The following is a 26,903-nucleotide window of genomic DNA, read 5'->3' as shown; positions in this document are numbered from 1 at the left end:
GATAGTCTTCCTTACAAAACGAAACGAAACAAAAGAAATCGACCTTTTACTTTTCCCTGGAATCCTTTCGTTTTCGAAAGAGCATCTCCTTATGATTCCCATTTTGGGCTACCTGCTTATTCCCTCCACTGTTTTTGGCCTGCAGAAGGGCATAGGGTTTTAGTGGCAAGTTTGTTGCAAACTGTAGGCCGTCGGATGGTTTGTTAGATGGCTGCCACGTGTAGCAAGGTCTTTAGGGTTGTTTTTTCAAGGGTCATTTGACCCATGTGGAATCCCTTTTCGTGCTGCTCCTGGCGGGCCTCGGTCCTTTCTGCTTTGCTCCTGCCAGAGGATGTGGCGCGCGCACAGCGGGTGCTGTCCTTGCGAGAAGACCGCTGCACAGCAGGTATTGTCCTACCACAGGACCTGGTTGTTGCATACGTAGCTTTTTGTTTAATGGCGGGGGGTTTTCAAGGCTCTGGAAGGTGATTGCATTAAAGGGGGTTGCTCTGCAGGCTCAAGCGGTGAGGACGTGGCAGCGAAAGCTTTTCCATGCGCTGTTCTACTCGTTTAATGTCGTAGGCGGGCTTCTCAAGGTCTTTAAAGGTGATCGTGCAGCCTGAGATTACGAGGACTGCTCGTGTTGGTCTTTGTGGTTCAGTGCACGTGCTGAATGGAGCACAGGACAATGAGGAGATGTAATTTGCATGTGGTTGTTCTAGCCTATATGATAGGCCAGAAAGCGCAAAAAAATGCTTTGTAATATGTTCTTGCTTCGGGTGTTATCATTATATTGTGTCATGGCAGCAAGTCTGAGAATTTGTTTTGATGTGTGAGCTTTTGAGCTACATTATCCAGTGCAAGATTCTCTGTTTGTCCTGCTTTGTACAAGATTTTGAGCTACATTACCTAGTGGAAGATTCTCTCTCTATTTTGCATTTGCACATGTGTCCTCAAGTCTCAGTTCTTGCTTCGGGTGTTATCATTATACTGTTTCATGGCAGCAATTCTGAGAACTTGTTTTGATGTATGATCTTTTGAGCTACATTATCTAGTGCAAGATTCTCTGTTCATGTTTGAGCTTTTACCTATCTGTTACTATTCAATTTGTATCTGCTTATATGCTGTAATCGTAAATTTAAATCAGTCAAGCATTTGAAAGTACGATGTAGATTGGTTTGAGAGTTTCTTTCTTGCGTCTCAAAGTACTTGGAATAACATTTCTTTGCAAATCATCTTTACCATTTCATCTGATGATGGCGTTGTCGGTGGCGGTGAAGGGAGTGCAAGCAATGCCTCGCCCAACGATGGTGAGAGCATGGAATTCTCTGGAGGTTTGCTTTTTTGACTCGTGCGTTGTTCTTGTATTGCGTTGTTGGTCTTGGTTTGTCCGTGCTTGCGAGCGTTGCAGTTCAAAAAGTTTGTTGCGTTGGTCTTGTTCTCCTGATCCTGCTGCTTGCTTTTTGTTGCGCTTGCAAGTGATGCGCTAGTGATGGTGGTCACCTGTTTGGGTCCAGAAAAGCGCAACAGTAGGGCTGCGGGTGCATGGGCACTTGCTGACATTATTGGCAGGTCACGCTACAAGGGGCTGGACCCTCATCGCTCCAGTGTGGGATTGGCATCAGGCCGTGAGCTGCCCTGCGTGGAGCCGCGAGCAGCCATCAGGGAGTTGCTCATCTAGGAGCCAAGAGCAGGCTGAGATTTATTCAGTTGTGTGCCTCAGTGCCCGCATACGCGTTCTGGCCATCTATTCCAGATGCCTGCAGTGGATTCTGGTACTGTACCATTGCGCCGAGGTTAGGGGCTGTTTTGCTCAATCGTCTGAACTGTGCAGGGCCAGGGTGATTAAATCTCGATGACTTTGTGCACATAGGTAGCAGCCCTTTTTGACTGAGGGCTTGTCTCCTTCTTTTGCAATGTAATCTGGTTGTGGAGCTGTGTCGAGCTAGACATTTTCTGGATGTGTTTGGCTTACGCTTTGAGACCAGGAGTTGGGTCCGAGGTTCAATGGATTCTGGATCCCTCTCTCTATTTTGGTACTTGGCTATCATTTAGGTGTTGTTGGCTACTGTAGACCCGGGCATAATGTTGCTCTCGAGTTCGAGAAGCTCTCGTGTGTTGATCATTGTTTGAGTAGTGTGGGTTCCCCGTTGTATCAGTCCAGGGGCGGTAATCTGTCTTCACCTTCAGTAGGCTCTGCTCACTCGCATCGAGTACCTCGCCAAGGGGCTTCTTATCAAGAAACTTAGGTGTTCCTAATCGGCATCCATGACTTCGATGGCTGGTGTGTTCAACGTTGCTCCTCGTGAGCATAAGGCCGCAATACAATAGCACGAGCATCACAACAAATCTGGCCTTGACCTCCCAAGATGCTCATTTACTGTCATGTTTGAAACCAAACTTGGCTCGCACCATGTTACCTCCTTGCATTTTGTCTGCCTCTCCAGCCCAGGCTCCACTCGCTCGTGCCATCTTGACCGTCGACCAGATCATCCACTGTAGTGTAGGACGGCTCAGGTAAAGGCACAGCCAGCCCTTTGCTTGCATCATGTCTGGCCAGTCAAGCCAGCTCTAGGGGCTCAATGTCCTAAAAAAAATTTCAATCGAAACTTTGCTCCATGCTTGTCATTGAATGGATAGTTCTCCCATGTATCAAGTGAGTACAATGATTGTGACCAGGACACCAGTTCTTACTAATGGCTGCTCATCTGCCCAAACTTTCTCGACAACATGCTTGGCCGTTCACTGGTTCACAAGCCGCCTCAGTCGAAGGGGAGTTTGACTCCTCCAACCGCACCATACCTGATCTACCGAACCAGGTTTGGAAATCCCAACTCTTGATGGCCAGGATTTGTGAATACTTGACGAACGGACACCTCGTCTCGAGTGCCAAATCCGGAAACTGGTGGTTCATTACATCTTCATCGAAGTGGAATTGCACACTCGCCATAATTTGCCCCTGTCTGCCAAGGTGCATGTTCGTTGAGAACAACCCGAAAGGTGCTGCCTCTAGTTTCTTTAACTTTGCATACACCCCACTCGACGACCCTCTACCTTTGCCAATGATAGCACTAGCATCATGCACATGCAACGGCTGTCTCGTATCTCACAGGCGCAATCTTTTTATGTTGTGGTTATATCTTTGCTGAGCTGCCTCTACTTCCAACAACTCACAAAGCTCAGTAAGCCCAGCCTTGGGCATCAGTCCTTCATTAGCTTTTGGCTTATGCATGTCTACGTATGCTCACATTTGCCCATTGGATGAGGGGAGTGAATCAATAGACTCGACCTGGCGCTCTTTATGATCATCCTCGCTTGAGTGGCTCACAATCTTGCTACCTAGCTCGGAGGCCTCCATATACGTTGCCTCTCGTGCAGAAGCTCATGATGTTATGCATTGTATGGAAAACATTGAGAGACTTCGTTTTCCTGCATGAGAAAATTTCTAAATCTTCTTGTGTATGTAACCTGGCGAGGGCTTTGAAACGTGAAATTTTCCAAGATTAAATAACTTGTTTGCTTGCTCATCCAAAAAGAAATCATATTTGGCGCAAGCTTGTTCGCATCCTTTCAAGAAGTTCGTTCCCGTGCCTCGTTCTTGCTTTCCTTTTACAAGTGTGCTGCTCCTAGGATGTTTTTTGCGCCCTCTTTGCTTTGCTCAACTAGTCAATGCTATGGTTAATTGGATGATTCCTTTTCTTTTCCTCTTGCAGAGCTGCGTAGGTTTGTTGAGTCTCCTCCATGCCCTGCAGGGAAACGTTCATCGCACATGGTAGTGTCGAGCTCTGCCGGGTCGCCGCCAAATTCAGGCTTCGAGGAAATCGTAGCTGGGAAGAGGTGTAGGCGTGCCTTGCTTCAAGGAAGCCTTGCTAGCGATCTCGTTGGTAGTGCAGGTATGGCCAGTGTGCACAATCATTCTTTCTGGTTGAATAGTCTTGACGTGTCTACGATGTTCTTCGCCACAACGCATTCTTGATTGTTGAGTTGCGTTAAGATGGTGCTTTATTTTTTTTTGCAGGCAAAGGATACTCTCCACCAGGGAAGGAGTGCGCACAAGCACCGTCTTTGTCTCAACAAGAACTTCCTTGGCCATCTCATGAATTGGGCAAAGCTGCAGCCTCATTTTCTGAAGTTGGCCAATCTTCAGCCGCTCAGAATGTCGTGGACACCGGCAAGCTACTGGACAAAGGGAAAGCTTGTTAGTCAAGGAAACCTTGCCGCTATTCAAGATTAGTGATATAGATGAGGATAGTAAAGATTTCTCCATAGAGGGGAAAATATTGAATTGGTATGGCACATATCGTTCTATCTCCCCTGGGCAAAAGAAAAATGCACGTTACTTCAAGTTCGACATCGTCGATGCCGATTGCATTGACACGATCACGGTCGTCCTTATGGATCCTTCATTGAGACCTACACCAAGGAGCTCAAGATCGGCTTGTTCATAAAAATTGACCGTCCTCTTGTGAGAGCTAAAAACCATAATGATGCTGGGTTAGCTTTGTTCTCCTTGCATGTCTGTGCGTCGACAACCATTCGACCTTGTGACCCATTCCCTATTGCTTCAGCTTTCTATCTTGAGACCAAGATAAGCACATTTCTTGCTGACGCTACAATTTCTGAGACTACTAGCCCACGTCCGCCCTTGGCGACACTGGCATTCGTTGTCTTGCAAAGCCGTAAGTTCCATCAGAGAATTGGCACTACATTTGGGGATTTGGTTGTTGCTGATGGCCCGACCCCAGACGACAAAGCAGTTGTACGTATCAGAAGCATTGGCTTCAGCATTTCTTTCTTTCGATATTGATAGACCTTTTGCCATATGTAGGTCAGCTTTGTCAACTCTCGAAAGTATGACTATGATCGAGTCATGGCCCAGATGGCTAGGGAGGACATTGTTATGTTTGTGGCTAGGAATATTGGCCTCTTTGTTGGCAAGGTGCGCACATTGTCTGTTCTGGATGTCACAACTTTGGCCCCCGTGCGAGGATCATGCTTGAAGGAAGAGTTGACCACAGCATTTCATAGACAGTGTGAGATTCTCGGCTACAGTAGAGAGGTGGTTTGCACTCAACCGCATAAAGACATCTTTAGTGGTCTTCACACATTTGTTTCTTTTGTAGGTTGTGGGGACTTTGCGCTTTGTGAACTTCAATAGAGCTCTCTTGCATTCCCAGTGCTCAGTTTGTGACTCTCCGAAGGTGAAGAAGGTTGAAGGCCGACTGTGTTGTTCTCTTTGTGATAAAGATCACATCATCAACACGACTCTCAGGCTGGAGGCACAGATCCGAAGCGGCATTGACAGACGTGTTGTGGCGGTTCAAGTGTCAGAATCTATGGTGGATCGTCTTCTGGGCTTGCCAACGAGCTTCAAGGATTCCAAAGGAGAGGGATATTTTATCGATATCTGTTGTCAAGGGTGTGTTCAAAATTGGCACAAATGGGTCTATGATATCTTTCACTCCTCTGTTGGGGAACCTAGATACTTTGAGAGCATCGATTTCCATAGCTTTTGGCTTTTCACTACGAATAACTATGCTTCCTTATCTAGACCCCTCTAAAATCAAGGAACTAAATTTTGGCTTGTCCATTGTATATCGCGTTTCATAAGAAAATCGTATCTTGCTTTTGAGCCTTGTTGCCGTGGTGTCTCTCCATAACTCGCTCTCTATTCTTCCTTGCTCTCCATCTTTTCAACCTTCCAAAGCACAGACTCTCTCTCTCTCTCTCTCTCTCTCTCTCTCTCTCTCTAACACACACACGCAAACGAACACACAAGGTGACTAAATATTTACAATATTTGCGTGTCTTTCCAATGGCTCACTTGGCCGAACACGATGCCGATATTGTTTTTGCGGCACAATTTCCGAACAATTCAGACATCTTCCTCGCGCTACACCATCTCCGAAACTCAACAGGCACACCGCATGACCTTAGATCAAATTTGCTCAATGACTTGTTTGAGAGCTTCTTGCTTGAAAGACATGATGTCCCTGGTGCTTGTCTCTTCTTCCGTACTGATGGGTCCACTAGCACAATGACGGTCACAAAATTCTCATCTTTGTATTCAACATGCGCCAACTCACTTGCTCTTATCCTCGACGTGTTAACGGCCTTCGCTCGCTTTACGACTTGTAGGTTAAAAGTGTATTTGAAAAGAAATGGAAGCGTGAGAACAATCATCTTGGGGATGGCATCGAAACCATTTCTTGTAAAGGGCATTCTGCTTTTCGAAACAAGCAATGGCATCACATACCTTCCCACATTCACGACGTGCTCAAGCTGTGCACGTGTTGGATGGAAAGAAGATGAGGTGGCCACTTTGCATAGGCTATGCTTGTTACATGAGGATTTGCCTGATGTTGAGGTGGTCCGCATGTTCCAAGCCAAGCACACACACACGTTGCACACAACCCAGGCCGTCAAATGCAAGCTTTCACGCCCGAAGAACGAGAGGGGCCTGGTCACTGGTGCTCAAATACGATGCACCCATGCCAGCTTGAGTAAGCCGATTAAGAAATACAACAAAAGCATCAAGGACAAGCCCATTACACCCTGCGGAAAATGTGGATGCTTGCTATTCCGCCGCCAGCTAACAGGTCAGCTTCTGTCTCCAGTTGCGGAATCCACTTCAAGAAATCGAAGACGCTATGGAGATGTGTATGTCTGTAGCCAATGCAAGAAACACTCGACAAGCGATAGCAATCATCTGTGGAGCTTGCAAGAGACAGGGCTCAATCCAGCGCTTCCCTTTGTGTCAGATCTAAACTCCATAGAGGCACGCCTAGTCTCCATTCGTATCCCCTTCGCCAAGATACATGAACTGACATACGAAGGTCGGTATGGGCTTAGAGGTAGCGTTGTCAATGTGCTTGCCAACGTGGAGAAGAGCCAGGCTGTCCTGCCTCGCTTCATTGAGGATGAGGCTTTTGTCCTTGTGGGCGTCAAACGCAAGCTCGAATACGATAGATGTTACCTAAGCGGTGCTGTGCGACCCCTGCTCACAATGCCAAGTGGCTTGCACACCTTTCTAGTCTAACTATGCCTCCTACGAATACCGTTGATGCCAATGCGCATGATGTTGATCTTGAGGATGAACAGACTGATGTCATGCTTCACGGGGTCACCAGTGCGGCAGAGGTTGTCAATTATAGTGGCAAGATTCTTCATGTTGCACCTTGCGAGGGCAATTCACCGTTGAGCATCTTCACGGATGAGTATTGCGAAGAGTTGAGCTTCCCAACTCTTTTCTTCGGGTCCCCTAGAAGATATAGAGAGGCTGCAAGAAAAGATTATCAAACGATTGCAAAGTGGGAGCTCCTGAACGTTGACAGAAGATTCGCCCTGGACATCGAAAATTTATTTTTCAAGTCTATCAAAATCATGTCACAACAAGTTGCTTCCTCTGTTTGGGTGTGAATGCGCAAGGGAAAGCTAGCAGGTACAACTCTGACTGCAAGGCAAGTTGTACAAGACACAAACATAGAGAGCCTTCTCAACTCAAGATTAGGCTTCAGAGACTTTGAGGCACTACGCACATCCCCCGACTACAAGGAAAAGATGAAAAAAATGTCTTTGCAATGATCCAACAACTTGGACCTCCCACATTTTTTGTCACGTTCTCCTCCGCAGAGCGAAGATGGAAAGAGCTTCTTGCTGCACTAGAGAAGTTAGTCCCGCTAAGCCAAGAGCCTGAGGAGAGTCTGAGCTCATACCAACGTCGCCTCATTCGTGCCGATCTCATTACAACTGCTCATTTCTACGTCAACAGGTTCAACGCAATGAAACGGTTATTGCGGACTAATTCCTCTATATGTGGCAAAATACGAGATTTCTTTTTCATCACGGAGTTCCAAAGTCGCGGTAGCCAACATGATCATGGTTTGTTGTGGCTAGAAAATGCTCCATCACTCACAACACACTCAGATCAAGATATTGTAATGTTTATAGATACCCACATTAGCACAGATGGATCCATCTTGCCCAATGACCTTTCTGAACCTTACAAGCACAAGCACCATAGGACTTGCCAAAAGAAGAGCAAAAGTTGCCGTTTTGGATTTCCACGTTTTCCCATGCCATTCACAACTAGTATCCGGCAAGGAATACTTGAGGCGAACATAGCTAGACAAGGTAAGGTTTACTTGCAACAAGTTGGAAGACAACTCAACCAAATTGATTTACAAAATGCGCCCACATTCGAAGAATGGCTAGAACAAGCACAACTCTCCATGGAATAGTACTTGCTTGCATTGCAAGCAACTATCTCGGGACCCACTATTTTTCTCAAGCGCAAACCAAGCGATATATTCACGAACAACTTTAATAAGTCAATAGCTTCTCTTTGGAATGCAAACACAGATATACAGTTTGTGCTAAACGCACATGGAGCTGCGAGCTACTGCACCTCATACATGACAAAAATGGACAACACATTAATAGGAGCAATCAAGGCACAGCTTGATCACTGTGTCGCAAACAATGCAACAACATTGGAGAGACTGCAAAAAGTTGGTAGCACAATCCTTAACACACAGCAAATTAGTTCACAACAAGCTTCTTACATTTGTCTCTCGCTTCCGTTGCATAGCTCCTCTAGAGAATTCATGTACATAAATACTAATCCACCTGAAGAACGTGCTCTCGTTCTCAAAAAAAAAGAATGCCTTGCAAAAAATGCACCCCAACACAACAAATATCTTCTCTGCCTCCATCATCGAAAAATACGCCTCCAGACCACACTCATTCTTTCCCATGTGCTTGGCCCAGTTCGCTTCCACAACCAAAAATCCCTCCAATCCTGACACGTTGTTGCGGAGGGCACGCATCATACGGTACATTAGATACAATAAAGCGAAAGACCCTGACAACCACTACAGAGAACAATGCCTTCTCTTCCTGCCATGGGCAAGCAATGAGAATGAGCACCTGCTCAAAGGTTCGTCTTGGATCGATGTCTACACTTCGAACATTGACATAGTGAAAAACAATGAATCACAGTTCGTTGTCAAAACAGCTCCACTGGACAGGCTCGCAACAGCCATCGCAACTCACGCAGCACGAGAAGTGTAAGCTCCTCGAACGATTTCGACAATGCCAACGTGATGATCAACACCCCATCAAAGCAACCGGCGAAGAAACCATTTGCTTTACATTTTTCCAAACATATTGGCATGACCAATGAGGATTTCCACGCATCAATAAAGAAGCTAAACCCACAACAGCAACTCATCCTCGATGATGTCATGCTCAAAAAACGCATAGCACCGTCAGAAAAGATACATCTCTTCCTCAAAGGTGGAGCAGGCACTGGAAAAACATTCACGTTTCTCTTGCTAGTCGAAGCCCTCATTCGTTTCTACACACATAAGTCAGGCCACTATCCTGACTTTCCTAAGGCACTCCTAATGGCATATACAGGCAAGGCAGCATTCAACATTGGTGGCACGACTATACACTCAGCTTTACATTTGCCTCTGATAACTACGACACACACAAGTCTTGGAGCAGAAAAGCTAGATGCATTGTCCTTACTTTATCAAGATTTGGAGCTTGTAGTGTTTGATGAAGTCTCCTTGATAGGATCAAGTGTCTTCTCATTGGCTGACTCACGTCTTCGTGCCATCAAGAGAAAACACGACTAGCCTTTTGGTGGCCTTGATGTCATACTCTGTGGTGACCTCTGCCAAGCTAGCCCAGTCAAAGACTCCTGGATATTCACAAGCAAGCAACCTCTTCTAGAGGCGGTTGCATCTTTGTACTGGCATGAATTCCCTAGGTGCTATGAACTAACAACGACAATGAGACAAACCGATGGACAGTTTATAGAAGTCCTCAATTGAATGAGAATTGGCTCACACACCATCAGCGACATTGATTACATTAACAGCTCCTTCCACAAAGAGTTATCTGCTGACATAACCATATCACACCTATTCTACTCTAACAAGGCAAAGGATGAACATAATGAAAAGGTCTTCGCACAATTTCCCACTGAGCCACACATATTCAAAGCGATTGACAAGCGTGCCGCTTCATGCAGCAAAACAATAGCAATTCCATTGGATGCCAGACAAACTGCGGGTCTCCAAGCAACATTGCGCCTAAAGCCAGACCTAGTGGTCGAGCTATGCGCTGGAAATCTGGACATTCTCGACGGCCTCGTCAACGGTGCAGAAGGCGTCTACAAGATGTACACTACATTCTCCGACACGACATGCCTCTGGATTCATTTCACCAACCCTAGCATAGGGCAAAAACTGAAGGGGATCGGGGAGCACCACAGACAGAGAATGAGAGAGAGAGAAGGAGACACACGACACAGATATGGGTGGGGAGACTCAAAGAGTGAGCAGCCCCCTATACACTTATGCTATGTATAAGGTATACAAGTCAGTGGGCGCCCAGACTCTGGGCGGCCAGGCAAGGCACAGGCGCCTATACCCCAACAACCTCCCACTTAAAGGCGACTGTGCCTTTAAGCAAGGGAACCTAGTCTAAAGACTACAAAAGGTGAGAGAAAACCGCTCTCAACCGATACCCACTGGCTGGCTGTGATTGTGTGCATCCGGCTGTCTTGCTCCCGTGTAAGTCCATACACCACCAGTCGTACCGCACACGTACTGCAAGTATGTACGCAATACCTGCATATCTCCCTCGTGCACTATGCCATCATCAGTCAACAAATGACTGACAACCCCAACTGCAAATGCTCCCACTACAGTTGCGATATCCGGTCTCAAGATCAGCATCTCATACATGAGACCACCGAATGCCGATGCAATGCTAGCGGGCCCTGCTAGCTCTACGGAGCATGCATCAACATATATATCCTTGGCAATAGAAATCTCTGACTGACAAGGCGTGTTAGCCACATGCATCTCCTGACTGTCCACAAAAGACGCATCAACCTGTCGTGCAACCTTAGAGCAAACCAGCTGCTCTAGGTGTCTGCTGGAAGACATATCCTGCACAACTATATCCCCATGCTCACTGTCGAGCATAGAAAGGAATGACTGCATAATCGCTGACATCTCAGCCTCCTCTGCAATCATCCACTGCAAACATGACGACTCAATCTGCTGTGACTCACTAGAGCTCTCATGCTCTAACTCCGTATGCATAGACTCTTGCACAACGTCCTCCTGTCGTGACTCACTAGAGCAAGACCGCTCTACCTGTCTATCCTGCATAGAAGTATCTTGCACAACTGACTCTCTGCTTTGCTCAGTCACTAGCAAAGCATGCATGTCCGACTCTATCACCTCTCTGTGTGACTGCTCAAGTCGTGCCCCAACTGTGTGCACAACGAGCTCACTACTCTGCACTCCATGCAAAGTACCCTGCAACCCATGAGCAAAAGAGACTCGCCTGCTCTCTCGCTCTCTACCTGGCTGCGTGATCACAGAGACAACACCGTCTCTCCCGTGATCCACATGCAATGGGTAACCTGTACCACTCCTGGCACCTCTCACAATCACTAGCGAACCCAAATGCATCACAAAATCTCGCTCTCGTAGAGAAATCTGACATCCACAATCTCTAAGCTGACCAATCGAGATCAAACTCACTGTCAAATCTAGTACATAGCGCACATGTCGTAACAAGTAAGATGCACCACTCGGTAATGACAGTCTCACATCTGCTGCACCTGCTATCGCATGCACCGATCCATTGGTCAAACGTACACTGCCAAGCATCCTACTAGAATAGCTACAAAACCATGCACGATGCGGCGTGACATGAAACATAGCATCTGCGTCTAGCAACCACTGCGAAGGGAGTGCACTATCCACATGTATAGCATCTCGTGCATAGCTCGAGGTAAAAGTGACATCCCCGTCACTAGTATACTCCGACACTACATGTGCCTCAACTGTCAAAGCAACTGAGTCCATGGCATCACTACATACATCTTTGAGACTGCCATGTCTCCTACGATGTCGCATACGACAAAAACAGCGCCGTCTAACGTGTCCAGAATGACCACAATACCAACATATCACCTGTCGGCGTACTCGTGAATGTATATGTCTCACACAAGTCCTTGATGACTTGGATCTATCATACATATCATGTAATCTACGCCAAAGTGCTCTCGAAGTAGTCTCATACATAACAAGAGCATATACAGATTCCGCAAGATGCAAAGAGAGCGTAGATAGTGCCATGTCCTCTAGCTCCTGCCACTGATCGTCAGACATGTTTGAAGGTCTACCTGCATCACCACTCAATGGTCGATGCAACCCTTGCTGTGTCAATGCATCAAGCATACACTCTCTCCATGCTGCAAAGTCTGACCCATCAAACATGCACATTTCGGAGAGATCATAATCTGAGCGATCACCTATCTCTGCCATGAGCAGAATGTAGTAAACTAGAAAGCAAAACCACCTCACCAACCAACACCTGGAAACTGTTTACAAATATGGCTAGAAACACAATGTAAAACCTGTGAGATACACTCCAAAATAGAGCTCCCACAATGTCAATACAAGCCTCGCATGCTCTAGTATCACACTGCAATCTGTGAGCTAATCACCAAGCCCACACTATGCGGTATCGATGCATACACACACACAAATCTCCCACCTGCAGAGAACACCGCACGCAAATGCTGAGTGCAACCCGCAATCTCTACCTAGATTGCATAAATGATACGCATAAAACTCCTGGGAAAATTTCGCCAGAGTTTCGTCAGTAAAAAGGCCACAAAACCAGTAACCAAACTGACTGCACGCTCAAAACCATGAGCAACCAAAGCGCATCAAACCGCACTCCAAATGCATGCACCAATCTCCACACTTTGCATACATCATTGCAAACACCTGCAAATCTAGTACACAAATATCTGTTCTACCTGTGACTGCCAAAAAACATGCTCAAGGCATACATTGTCGAGCTCAAAATGCAATCACATTAGTCTCCCTGAGCATCAAACCACATAAGGCATACATCGTATCCTCCCACCTATGAGGAAACTTGCAGCAAATATCACTCTCACATCTGAGAGCAAACCATGTGTGGAATCCTCGACACACAATAAAAAATAGCTGCTGCAAAAAATTCAGCGTTCAGAATTTTAAAATTCTGATATGACGAGCGCGTCCGGAGCGTGTCAAAACCCCAAGGTAGACTCCTGGATCACATGTCATGAGTCCGGGTGTGAAAGCTATGCCAAAAAACCTCCGTTTCGACCCAAAAACACAGCATAAACTGTCAAAAGAGGGCTGAAAAATGCAGCTCCTCAACCATAGCTCGAATGAAGTTTTTGATGGCTCGAATGGCTTCGAAAAGGGGGTAAAACGCCAGGACACCTGGTGGAAGCGCTCTCGGAAAACTGAATTTGCCGATGCGGAAGTCGAAACCCTGTTTGCACTCTTGAAACTGCGCCCGCGTGGACGCGATTTCGGGAATGAAACTGGCTCTCCGCTGTCGTCGTGACTGTGCACACACGCGCTCCCTCCGCACCCACGCTCTGATATCAATTGAAGGGGATCGGGGAGCACCACAGACAGAGAGTGAGAGAGAGAGAGAAGGAGACACACGACACAGATATGGGTGGGGAGACTCAAAGAGTGAGCATCCCCCTATACACTTATGCTATGTGTAAGGTATACAAGTCAGTGGGCGCCCAGACTCTGGGCGGCCAAGCAAGGCACAGGCGCCTATACCCGAACAAAAACAAAGGTATGACCACCGTCATCTTTGCAACCCACTCACAATGCCTAATTGGACGCCAATTCTACGCATCGTACGCGAATTCCAAATTGGCAAGAACTACTTCAACACCCTCACACGCAAGCAATTCCCAGTTCAGCCTGCCGCAGCCCGCACAATTCATCGATCACAAGGGCTTACACTCAACACACTAGCTTTCAACCCCAAAGGAATTAGGTCTCACGGCCTCGCATACACTGCTCTCACACGAATTCGTGACACTGCAAATCTATATTTGATAGAGATCTTTCTACCCTGCAACATTCACACCGATGCATCTGTCCTTAAAGAACTCCACAGGTTGCGAACAGAAGCAGCTTATTCCCCCATCCACAAGTAGCTGCATCTCCACCAAGATACACATTACATTGTGCAATCACCAAACGTCGTCTCCCTTGGAAAGCATGCAAACTATATCATCCACGACAAAAGCCTAATGGCCTCCGACATCCTCTTCCTACAAGAGACTCGACAACATACGACAACCATTCCAGGCTTCCGTAGCATATCCTCAACACAACTACACAGCATCTCCATTCTCCATAAAAACAACCTAATACCTACACAAATACGCATCTGCATAAATCAAACACGTGAAACGATCCATGCAACTTTCCACTGCACCAACAAGTGCCTAGCGATAGTCATTTCACTCTACAGGGCACCGACATCATTGCTCCCACGCTTCCTACATAGCATCTCCAATCTTCTTAACTCAACCTGCACCATGCGACCACTAATCATAATGGGACATTTCAACATTGACGCACTTCAGGAAACCAGCACATATAGAACCCTTTCCAACCTCGTTCTCCAGCACGGTCTCCACCAATTAATACACCATCCAACCACAATACACAACTCTATACTAGACCATGTATGGGTTAGCAATGACCTACCACAAACCACATCTGGCACTAACTATAACTACTGGTCTGACCACTCCACCACATACCTCCTCATCCCCAAAAACTAACCTTCCCTTGCTTTCTGCAGGCCATTGTGAGTCCTCACCTTGTTATTAACTAGCCTCGCTTCGTTCCACATTAAAACTAGTGCCTAACAATTTCCTCCGTTTCAACACAATGTAAGGGATGGCTCCCACATCCCACGCAAGCATTGTCGTCCGCAGGTTGGCTGTTGGTCCCCTTGGCACCACACCTATAGGCCTTGAACGGCATCGCTGCAATAGTAGCTCACATTGGATGACAACAATTGCAGGCCTTGAACCTTGGCATGGGAGAACATCACACCGAAAAAGCACCGTTTCTTCTTCCTGCTCACAAAAGAGAGGGAGAGAGAGAAAGACTTTGCCTCATGGTTTCCTCTTCCTCTTGGCACCACAGATAGAGAGACACTCCCTCGAGATGGAAGTCTAGCAGCCAACCAGAGAGAGAGAGAGAGAGAGAGAGAGAGAGAGAGAGGGATATATGCACCTCAACTCTACTGACTATGCGATCCTCGTCAATGCACATTGCCTTCTTCATGCTGGGTTCTCAGGTGTGAACGCGCTCTTCATCTCCCAATTGCCTTTCATTTGCTTTCCGCCCTCTGTTGTGCGCCACCTACTAGCTGCCATCGCCCTCGCCGTGCCTGCTCGATTGTAATGAATGAGCCCATTACTCTAAGATTTTCGAATCTTCATTCATTCCTTTTTGACAATTGAGGTCCCTTTTTGAGTGCTCAACATAGCACATCACCTCACAAAAAGCCAATTATGTCTAAAAATAATGTAACGATTCATCTCCAAAGATTACATAATCAACTCAAATTCTAGTTTTAGCATCTTTGATTGATTGACATTTTTTTTTTCAAAACTCACAATGGTGAGCATATTATATTAGCAAAATCGTATAATTACAAACATTTTTTATTTGTTTTTGCAAAACTCAGAATGGTGAGTAGATTATATTAGCAAAATCGTAGAATTACAAACTTCTGCCATGCTCGTCACGAGATGTCATGGCTCGTGATAATTAGTCTTCTTATGAAAAGCTACAAATTTTTATATCTTTGGGGAAATTTAATCGCACGACCAGGGGTATTTTGGGAATTTTGGATAATTTGAAGGGCTTTTTGAGAATTTATGACAAAATATTGGGGGTATCTTGGGAATTTTTGAAATTTGAGGGGTATTTTTGAAATTTCCACAAATTTGAGGGGTATTTTGGTAATTTTCCCTAAAAGAAAAGCATCTCCAACTCCCTTGGCCATCGCCTAGTGCTCGTACTTCGAAGCCCACCAAACCGTGTCGTGTATACTGCCATGCCAAGCCATGCTTTGTTTCCTATGGCGTACACTGCATCCTCATAAGTCCTTGTCCACCATCTCACAACACCCTTTCCTTTTGCCCTCTCCCCTTTCTTTCATTTCTTTTTGCTTTCATTCACTAACATCGCAAGAGGATCTTGCCACATACCAATTAATGAGACATTTTGGCCTCCCTACTCATCCCTTGGTCTGTCACCCACCACCTGCGTCATCTCCAGCTCGTTTTTGTGTACGCACGTGTCCCCCTCCCCTTTCTTTCATTTCTTTCTACAAAGTGGGGTATCTTGTTTGTATAGAGAGAGAGAGAGAGAGAGAGAGAGAGAGAGAGAGAGAGAGAGAGAGAGAGAGAGAGAGATGGGGTGGCTAAAGGAGAGAGAGGACATTAGGAAGAGGATGGGGTCTAGGAGGGCCTCTTTATTTTCCATGAGATTATGGAGGTAATTAACATTTTGACAAATAGATGTACGCCATGTGTTAGATTATGGAGGTAATTAACATTTTGACAAATAGATGCACGCCATGTGTCCAAGAACGTTGGGTGTGCAAGAGAGGTATTCGAGTGGTCAAAGGATGCATTTTCCCCCCCAAAAAAGGGACTAGACAATTTTATAATTTTTGGCCTTCCATGACTCCTACATATGATCTCCAATTTGAGCGGATATTATGGATCTATAATCTACACGCCGAGCTCTTTTCGTAGATATGTTACATGATATGGTTTTTCTCGATAGATTTTAAATTTCATTTTGGAGGGAAATTTGAATTCAAATAGACTAGCCGTTTTGCTTGTTTGAATTCAAAAGATATCATTTGATTGCTTTCATAACACTAAAAGTTTGACTCCCTTAAACTACCAAATAAAGAGGTGCCCGATGAGCTAGGGTTTGGATGCCTGCCTTGTTTTGCTTGAAATCGACCTCTTACTTTTCCCTGGAATCCTTTCGTTTTCCAAAGAGCATCTTCTTATGATTCCACTCAATAACACATTTTGGGCTACCTATTTATTCCCTCCACTGTTTTTATTAGATATCATCGCTTCATGTAAGGGATCGCTCCCACCGCCCACACAAGCATTGTCGTTTGAAGGTTGGCTGTCGGTCCCCTTGGCACCACACTTATAGGCCTTGAATGGCATCGCTACAACAGTAGCTCACATTGGATGACAACAATTGCAGGCCTTGAACCTTGGCATGGGAGAACATCACACCAAAAAAGCATCGTTTCCTCTTCCTGCTCACAAAAGAGAGGGAGAGAAAGAAAGACTTTGCCTCATGGTTTCCTCTTCCTCTGGCACCACAAATAGAGAGATACTCCCTCAGGATGGAAGTCAGGCAGCAAACGAGAGAGAGAGAGAGAGAGAGAGAGAGAGAGAGAGGGATATTTGATCCTCAACTCTATTGACTATGCGATCCTCGTCAATGCACATTGCCTTCTTCATGCTGGGTTCTCAAGTGTGAATGCGCTCTTCATCGCCCAATTGCCTTTCATTTTCTTTCCGCCCTCTGTAGTGCGCCACCTATTAGCTGCCATCGCCCTCGTCGTGCATGCTTGATTGTAGTGAATGAACCCATTACTCTCGTATGCATGCTCATTTGAGAGGGAGAGACAATTAGGTCCTTGCACAACGCTACTATGGGCTTTTGGTGGGGTGGGGAAAGGGCACGGGTAGAGATAGATGGGATCCGCCGTGGAGTTCGAAAGGGGGAATCTCGAGGAGAATGGAGGGTGGTAAAAAATAGGCGCTCGTTGCAAGCACGGGGACTTCGAACCTTCACCACCGCCATGAGAGCCCAATGCACTAACCGTTACGCCCGCGAGCGACAGGTAAGTTGACATATGGGCAAACCATAAAATGATAAATAAATTTGGACAAGCTCCTTGCTTGTCCAAGTTTACTTTTTTGTGTCCTAATTTACTCTGGCCATCTCACGGTTGCGCGCGTCTCGATTCCCATGTCCTAGCTTTGCTGCCGTAGATCCCACCGCTTGGGCTTCATTAAATTACCCGTGCCCTTTACTATTGGGGGGGGGTAGAGAGAGAGAGAGAGAGACTATGTCCTCGCTTGCCATTTGACAACTTTTCTTCTTTTTCAAATGCCATCTCCACGAGGCGGTTGGTCGTTCCAGCCAACCACCACACCTCGAGTTGTTCGCGATCATAGTGCGACACCTTTGTATCTATTTTAGTTAGATTGTTTAAGATTTTCGAATCTTCATTCATTCCTTTTTGACGATTGAGGTCCCTTTTTGAGTGCTCAACATAGCACGTCACCTCACAAAAAGCCAACTATGTCTAAAAATAATGAAGCGATTCATCTCCAATGATTACATTACTCAACTCAAATTATAGTTTTAGCATCTTGGATTGATAGACAATATTTTTTTTTCTTTTTTGCAAAAGTCACAATGGTGACTAGATTATATTAGCAAAATCATAGAATTAGAAACTTCTGCCATGCTCATCAAGAGATGTCATGGCTCGTGATGATCAATCTTCTTACGAAAAGCTACAAATTTTTATATTTTTGGGGAAATTTAATCGCACAACTAGGGGTGTTTTGGGAATTTTGGAGAATTTGAAGGGCTTTTTGAGAATTTATGACAAAATATTGGGGGTATCTTGCGAATTTTTAAAATTTGAGGGGTATTTTTGAAATTTCCACAAATTAGAGGGGTATTTTGGTAATTTTCCCTAAAAGAAAAGCATCTCCAACTCCCTTGGCCATCGCCTAGTGCTTGTACTTCGAAGCCCACCAAATCGTGTCATGTGTATTGCCATGCCAAGCCATGCTTTGTTTCCTATGGCGTACAATGCATCCTCATAGGTCGTTGTCCACCATCTCACAACACCCTTTCCTTTTTCCCTCTCCCCTTTCTTTCATTTCTTTTTGCTTTCATTTAGTAATATCGCAAGAGGATCTTGCCACATACCCATCAATGAGGCATTTTGGCCTCCCTACTCATCCCTTGGTCTATCACCCACCACCCGCGTCATTTCCAGCTCGTTTTTGTGTACGCATGTGTCTCCCTCCCCTTTCTTTCATTTCTTTTTACAAAGTGAGGTATCTTGTTTGTATAGAGAGAGAGAGAGAGAGAGAGAGAGAGAGAGAGAGAGAGAGAGAGAGAGAGAGAGAGATGGGGTGGCTAAAGGGGAGAGAGGGCATTCGGAAGAGGATTGGGTCTAGGAGGGCCTCTTTATTCGACATGAGATTATGGAGGTAATTAACATTTTGAAAAATAGATGCACGCCATGTGTGCAAGAACGTTAGGTGTGCAAGAGAGGTGTTCGAGTGGTCAAAGGATGCATTTTCCTCCCCAAAAAATGGATTGGACAATTTTATGATTTTTGGTCTTCCATAACTCCTACATATGATCTCCAATTTGAGCAGAGATTATGGATCTATAATATACACGCCGAGCTCGCTCTTTTCGTAAATATGTTACATGATATGGTTTTTCTCTGGATTTTAAATTTCATTTTGGAGGGAAATTTGAATTCAAATAGACTAGTCGTTTAGCCTGTTTGAATTCAAAAGATATCCTTTGATTTCTTTCTTAATACTGGAGGTTTGACTCCCTTAAACTACCAAATAAAGAGGTGTCTGATGAGCTAGGGTTTGGATGCCTCCCCTGTTTTGGTTGTGCGCTGCACCGAACAGCTCCAGCAATGCCACGTTGTCCGAATGTGTGCGGTCTAGCTGGGGAGGTGAAGAACCTCTGCCTGTGAGAGTTCGTGATGAGAGTCACAAACAAGGGTTTGGATGCCTCCCCTGTTTTGCTTGTGCGCTGCACCGAGCAGCTCCAGCAATGCCGCGTTGTCCAAATGTGTGCGGTCTAGCTGAGGAGGTGCAAAACCTCTGGCTATGAGAGTTCGTGATGAGAGTCACAAACACTTTGTGAGAAAGTGTTTGTGGAGAATCACCAACCCTCTTTCTAAGGGTGACAAAAAATCTAAGAGTGTTCGTAACAGCAAAGTCACAAACCCTCTTTCCTATCGTGCTTGGAGTTGCTTGTTCTCGTAGTCGAGATTATGATGAGAAGATCACCAAATCACATTCAATTTCACTTAAAAAGACCATTGAAAAACACTAATGTTTCAGCCATGAAACCTGCTCATACAAGCACAATTCTCAATCAAAACCCAAACCTGTTTCATGGTATCATGTAGCCTCGCCCCCAATTACATAGTCGTAACATCAAACAGTTGAAAGGAATGCTCGAGCTTCCACCTTCACAACGACAATTTTCTGATTTTTCAGAGATTTATGAGCTTCTAAAGTGAAGCCCACACACCATTTTGATAAGGGGAAACCCTAATTCATTCCCTCACAAGCTCAGATACCAGATTGCGAAGAGGCGGGACTGCAACACACATAGATTGGCCAACCATGGAAGCCATTACACAGTAGTGATGAATTGCAGGTTTTTTCTGTAAAAAGCAGCCCTCTCTCTCTTACCCATGGCATTTTCAGCTGATGTGTCAATTTTTGGGCCATTTTTCCACTTTGGACCAAAACTAGGTCATTTTCAGGTCATTTTTTACCCAAAAAAATGCCATTTTTGATGCGAAAAATCCCAAACAGAGTCAAAAAGATCCCTAAATTTGTGGTAATCACTCGCATAATCATAAAAATTATAGATATGCATCATTTTTCATTGATATACCAATTTGGGTAACTTTCCATGCAATCGTGCAACGACGCCTGTTAGCTGCTATTTTTGGCAGTTTTTGCCTGCATCAGTCTTTATAGGCGAGATGCGTGTGCCACCATGAAACACTTGGACTATGTACATTTTCAAAGAAAATTAAGCATCTTATCAAGTGGAAAAGCACACAAATGCGCCACATCCAGGGCCACAACTCCCCTGATAGGTATGTACATGATAATGACTGCAGTAGACTCTTCAACATATATCACAATATGTACATGATTGCTTTTATTTTTATACATTGAGAAGTGTCAAGAGTGAGAAGAATGTTCTGATTCTTTCTCAATAACCTATAAAGGGGATCTGCTACATGTGCATAATGTGGTATCCAAATAAGATAGAAGACGCAAGCATCAAGAAATCTTTGAACTTCAATTATAGTTGTACATGTTTCTTTCATGTTTTTGATTGCACCCATCTTGTTTGGACAAGGCCTTCTACCATAAGGACCACACATATGCCCCACAATCAACACTTCATTAACACCAAATACAGATTTTTGCCCTGACAGGGTAAGATTAATTTCTTCTAGCTTCGACAAAATCTTCCCTCAATCTTTGATATGGTCTGCAACAAACTTACGGCACCCCCTTGAATCCATAGCTTCATCTTTATCTTTGTCTTCACATCCTTTGATGGGCACATCATCAAGAAATGGCATTGGGATTTGAGGTACGAAGTCACGTAGAGCCTTGCTCATCCCATTCATCATATGTGCAATTGAATTTGTTGCTCCTTGAGGTAAGGTACGCATCCTTACCAGTCCCAAAGGTGTTTTCATAGTTGTCAGATCTCTACTCTCTCCATCTAGCTGAAATTGATCGTACCCTGAATAGAGATCTCCCATTGAGTAAATTGACCTTCCTGCAAACGCCTCTGTAAATTCATCCACTATAGGTTTTGTACCCACATTCCTGATGGTAACCTTGTTTATAGGTTGCATATCTTGTATGAACCGTAAAGCTCCATTCTTCTTAGGCACAGTGAACCACCTATTTGAATATGGCACACAAGAAGGCTCCAAGATACCCATGCTAATCTTTTCATTGAGTAGCTCTATTAACTTTGGCAAATGTGCTTTTGGAACCGGAATTGGGCGTAGATTCCAAGGTACATGAGGGATAGTGAAGATCACCATAGGTGCAACAACATTAGGATCAACACACCCTATCTCATGTGGCTAGAAAGCAAAAGCCTTACCATGTCTTGAAAGCATTCCTTTAAAACTCTTCTTCTCTTCTTCTATTAAACAATCCTCACAGCCAACTTTTATCTCTTTTAGGGATTCCATTGTGAGCTTGTGTCCAGTTCTTTTTGGATCCCTAAGACTCGGCTGCAAAGAAGCTTGTTCTAAATTTTTCTTGCAATTTGATGGTAAAGGTAAGGCCATTGGTCTCACTTTCTTTGCCACCATTTTGTACTTAGTCTCCAGACGCACTTCCGGTCCTTCATTAGCATTGAAATCTTTCCGATCTTCAAAATCCTCAATCACATCATACATTTCCATAGAGCATACTTCCACAATGTGGGTTCCATCTTGCATGCTAGAATCCATTATAGCTTCAAGCTCAAGCATAGTATCTACATGAGAAACTTGTTCAAAGAAACTTGAAATGTATTCACTATCCTCTATGAAACCATTTTCTTTCATGTATTTCTATACACTATATACATATTGTTGCGCACTTCTTTTCATATCCTCAAGCTTCGTAAAACATACTGACCCATGCTCTGTTAATCCCTGGAAACCTGTAGAAAAAGATTCTTCTCGCTTTGGTTCAACCAAGAATCTTTTTCTTCTTGTACCATTGCAATCCCGCTTCACAATGGTACATGGCAAAAATCCCTTGTCTCCATGTACTCTTTGAACTCTTTGTTCGCTTTTGGTAGAGGATACTCACGAAGACTATTGCGGTTCCTCTCGTGATTCACACACAGCCAAAAATTGCACAGCTCGCTTCCCATCTCTGCTCTTTACCCTAGCATAAGCAGAACCATCATCCAAGACCTTTTATTTCCATGCAAACGGCTGTGATGTATGGCTCCCCAAGGATAAGAGGATAGGTAGACATCTCCTGCACAAAGAAATTTTGCTCATCCTTCACATTACCAATCATCACTTTCACATTTGGACAAGCCGCATACAGTTCTCCTGATGAGTTATTTGCAGCTCTAATCATCCACCCATGGTCTGTGTCTATCGGCCACTTACCCTTCATGTAAAAACTCTTGGACATAAGATTGATCTCAGAGCCATGATCTATCAATTCAACATGGCTCCTCAAGATCCCCCACCTTGACTAAGGTTTCTGTTGTAGCTCTTTCCCGATGACTTTTGGAGTAGTGGATTTTATAGGAGGCTTCATCATCGTCATCATCATCTGCAAATCTAGCATGTGCATCTCTTCAAGAAGACTAGTAGCATCCTACCACATATTCATCACAATCACTCTCTTGGACATGTATTCCATGTGCCTTAAGTGACACCCCTTCACCCTCAGATTGTGGAGGAATAGACTCAGTGAGATTTTGCCTCTTTCTTTTTATGATATCTATGATTTCTTCATGAAACTCGTGTTTATCAATGCCAAGAACTTCCCCCAAGGTAAACTCAACTTTGCTAATCAAAATCCTTTCCTTCAATACCTGCTTCAAGTTTGTGGCATCTTGAATGTCAGATTGTAGTTTGTATGCAGGGCCTTTTGCTTTAGCTTTTACTTGCTCTTTCTTCTTCCTTATAGATGCCTCCTCCATAGGAATCTCAGGAGGAGGAGGCACATGTGGTGAAGCCTCATAAGAAGGTCTTGGATCCTTTCTTCCACCAGCTCTTGTAACCCTCTTTGAAGTAGAAGGACTTGCATCTCCATTCTCACGTGTGCTCTTCTCTTCCACAATTTCTTCATAGTTATAGCATTTTGCAAGATAGGCATGCACTGATAAAGAGTCCACAAGGTCATCCCAACCTGTTGTATGGCGTATGCAATCACCGGCTTCATGTAATACCTGTTTAGTTACCTTCCCTTTTTCGGCTGAGGCTATTGCATATGGCCACAAGCTATCAACCTCCTCAAAATCATCTGGAGTATACTTTAACACTTTCTTTGGAATTAGCTCTATCTTTTTTTGCCCCATAGGTAGCAGCCTCCACTGTAGAAATAGCATGACTAGTTGCTATATCCTCCACTAACTTTCGTATACCTCCTTTTCCAAATTTAGTTCCTAATGGCATACCTGTCTCCCACAATGGATCTTGCCATCCTTAAAAAACACAAGATATCTTTTTAAGGCATCACTAAATCTATCGCAATACCTTCTGTCATGGTCTATGCCATCACACCATATGCATCTGTGCACAAATCCTTCTTTGCTTTCGGATTTTTATCTTGCAGTAGGTTGTCCTTTCTCTTCAAGCCTTGTTAGCTTTAAATTCATTTCTTGCATGTCCTTAACAAGCTCATCAAGCATTGAATTATCACCTTTTGGACTCACAATAGTATGCTTTGGTAGAATCTCTGACATGCTAGGAGGAGAGGTACTACCATTCACCACCATCTTGTCCCTACGACGTTGCCTCTTAGCAAGCAATGAGACTACGTCTTCAACCTCTTTCCACTCAGCCTTTAGACCCTGTTTTGTATTCTTGTCTTCAAGGAGTAGCTCTAGCTTTTCTTGGAGCTCATGACCTGCAGCTTGAAGGAACAATTTGGTCTTTTCACTATCCAAAGTAGCCCGCTCTGTTCCTGACAGTTGAGCATAGCACCGCTCAAACTCTCTCAACAATTCGGTGATGGAAAGTCCTTCTTTTGGATTTGCAACCCATTCCAAGAAGGTCCTTTTTGTAACCCTTTCAGAGTCCTCCATGAAGTATTCCTCCTTTAGGGCTAATTTGCATTACTCCCAACCTTCTCCATGTTCCTCCTTGATTCCCCTTACATGGTCTCTAATCTCGGGGACCACAACAAGCTCAAAACTATGAATCATGTCCACCTCTGGAACCCGTTGTAGCTCCATCTCCTTTACATAACCACGAAGAAACTTTGTGACATCTTTCCCTTAAAATTGGTCCATTTTTTTCACAATAGCTTGAAGGTCTTTCATTGCTCACACCTGCCTTCTTTCTGTAGCCTGTTGTTGTTGCATAAACATGGCCAATGCTTGAAACATTTGCATTGTGCCTTCATCAAAATGCATGCCTTGTTGCTCTTTTTGGTCCATAGATATAATTAGTTTTAGTTAGACCTTTCAAAACAAGTTTTTGAACCCTAGCTGCTTCACGTAGAGTTCACCAGAAATGTCGGAATGTGTGCGGTCTAGCTCGGAAGGTGCAGAACCTCTGGCTGAGAGAGTTCGTGATGAGAGTCACAAACACTTTGTGAGAAACTGTTTGTGGAGAATCACCAACCCTCTTTCTAAGCGTGACAAAAAATCAAAGAGCGTTCATAACAACAAAGTCACAAACCCTCTTTCCTATTGTGCTTGGAGTCTGCTTGTTCTCGTAGTCGAGATTATGATGAGAAGATCACCAAATCACATTCAATTTCACTTAAAAAGACCATTGAAAAACACTAATGTTTCAGCCATGAAACCTCGATGCTCATACAAGCACAATTCTCAATCAAAACCCAAACCTCTTTCATGGTATCATGTAGCCTCGCCCCAATTACATAGTTGTAACATCAAACAATTGAAAGGAATGCTTAAGCTTCCACCTTCACAACGACAATTTTCTGATTTTGCAAAGATTTATGAGCTTCTAAAGTGAACCCCACACACCATTTTGATAAGGGGAAACCCTAATTCACTCCCTCACAAGCTCAGATACCAGATTGCGAAGAGGCGGGACTGCAACACACATAGATTGCGCAACCATGGAAGCCATTACACAGTAGTGATAAATTGCAGGTTTTTCTGTAAAAATCAGCCCTCTCTCTCTTACCCACGGAATTTTCAGCTGATGTGTCAATTTTTGGGCCATTTTGCCACTTTGGACCAAAACTAGGTCATTTTTTATCCAAAAAAATGTCATTTTTGATGCGAAAAATCCCAAACGAAGTCAGAAAAATCCCTAAATTTGTGGGATCACTCGAATAAGCATAAAAATCGTAGATATGCATCATTTTTCATCAATATACCATTTTGGGTCACTTTCCATGCAATTCTGCAACGGCGCCTACTAGCTGCTATTTTTGGCAGTTTTTGCCCGCATCAGTCTTTATAGGCGAGATGAGTGTGCCACCATGAAACACTTGGACTATGTACATTGTCAAACCAAATTAATCATCTGATCAAGTGGAAAAGCATGCAAATGCACCACATCCAGGGCCACGACTCCCCTGATAGGTATGTACGTGATAATGACCGCAGTAGACGCTTCAACATATATCACAGTATGTACATGATTGCTTTTATTTGTATACATTGAGAAGTATCAAGAGTGAGGAGAATGTTTTTATTTCACACTATGTACGTGCCATGGCACGACAGCATGGGTTGGGGGGGCCTTAGGTGGGTTGTCTGGGGACTTGGCAATGCATGCTTGCAAAGCGCTGAATGACCTGCAGGTTCAGGGTCTGCCGAGCTGGGGTTCCTTGGGTTCGAGAGCAAGAAGGCTTCAGAGATGGAGGCTTTGGCTTCTTCTACCCGGCCTCGCAGGATGGGGTGGCTCAGGTGAAGCTCATATTTTTATACCCGGCTTGTGCGGTTGCCCGCCCCTCTTGCAGGGAAAAATCATTCGCAAGGTTTGGTTGGGGAGGTCTTGCAGAGATGTCGTGTGGGTTCATGGCTCGGTGATGTTCACCTTGCTTCTTTTCGGCACCACTGGCAGGTTGGTGGTCATCTGTGATGATCGTGCTTTGGCTCGGGATGGTACACTCAATGCATGGATTGTGTGGCTTGTCAGATGTGGGAGTTTTGGTTGTGGGACTTGATCCAGTGGGCTCGTGAGGGTTCAATCTGCTGATTGCGACTTGATGGCATCTTTTTTGGGGTTTGGCATATGGTCGGGGTCATGGTGTCTTCCGGTGGCAGTGGGAGTCTCATGGTGGCAACCACTACCGGCCTTTGGTGATGGAGGCTAGGACTCCGCCCTTTTGTGGTTGTAAGCTCTTCTCTTTGCCCTTTGCTTGATACTCAGTTCTGTTGTGATGCGATGGGGTGGCTTCCCTTGTTAGCCGATGTACCTTGGGTCTTTGATCTGGTCTGTCTTGGTTGGTGGCCTAGCTCGAG

At 44.8% G+C, this 26,903-nt stretch overlaps 3 pseudogenes; all 3 read left to right on the top strand.

Moving 5' to 3' along the window:
* Positions 1-264: 264 nt before the first annotated feature.
* On the top strand, positions 265-1,824 carry LOC147449012 (uncharacterized; annotated as a pseudogene).
* A 1,924-nt stretch (positions 1,825-3,748) lies between these two features.
* Positions 3,749-5,589, top strand: LOC147449011 (uncharacterized; annotated as a pseudogene).
* A 374-nt stretch (positions 5,590-5,963) lies between these two features.
* On the top strand, positions 5,964-7,018 carry LOC147449010 (uncharacterized; annotated as a pseudogene).
* The last annotated feature ends 19,885 nt before the right edge of the window (positions 7,019-26,903 follow it).

The sequence above is a fragment of the Adiantum capillus-veneris genome, chromosome 10 (genome assembly GCF_014529385.1).
Source record: "Adiantum capillus-veneris isolate H3 chromosome 10, ASM1452938v2, whole genome shotgun sequence".
NCBI classification, from domain to species: Eukaryota; Viridiplantae; Streptophyta; class Polypodiopsida; order Polypodiales; family Pteridaceae; genus Adiantum; species Adiantum capillus-veneris.
The sequence above is the reverse complement of the archived record's forward strand: the minus strand, read 5'-3'. Positions and strand labels throughout refer to the sequence as shown.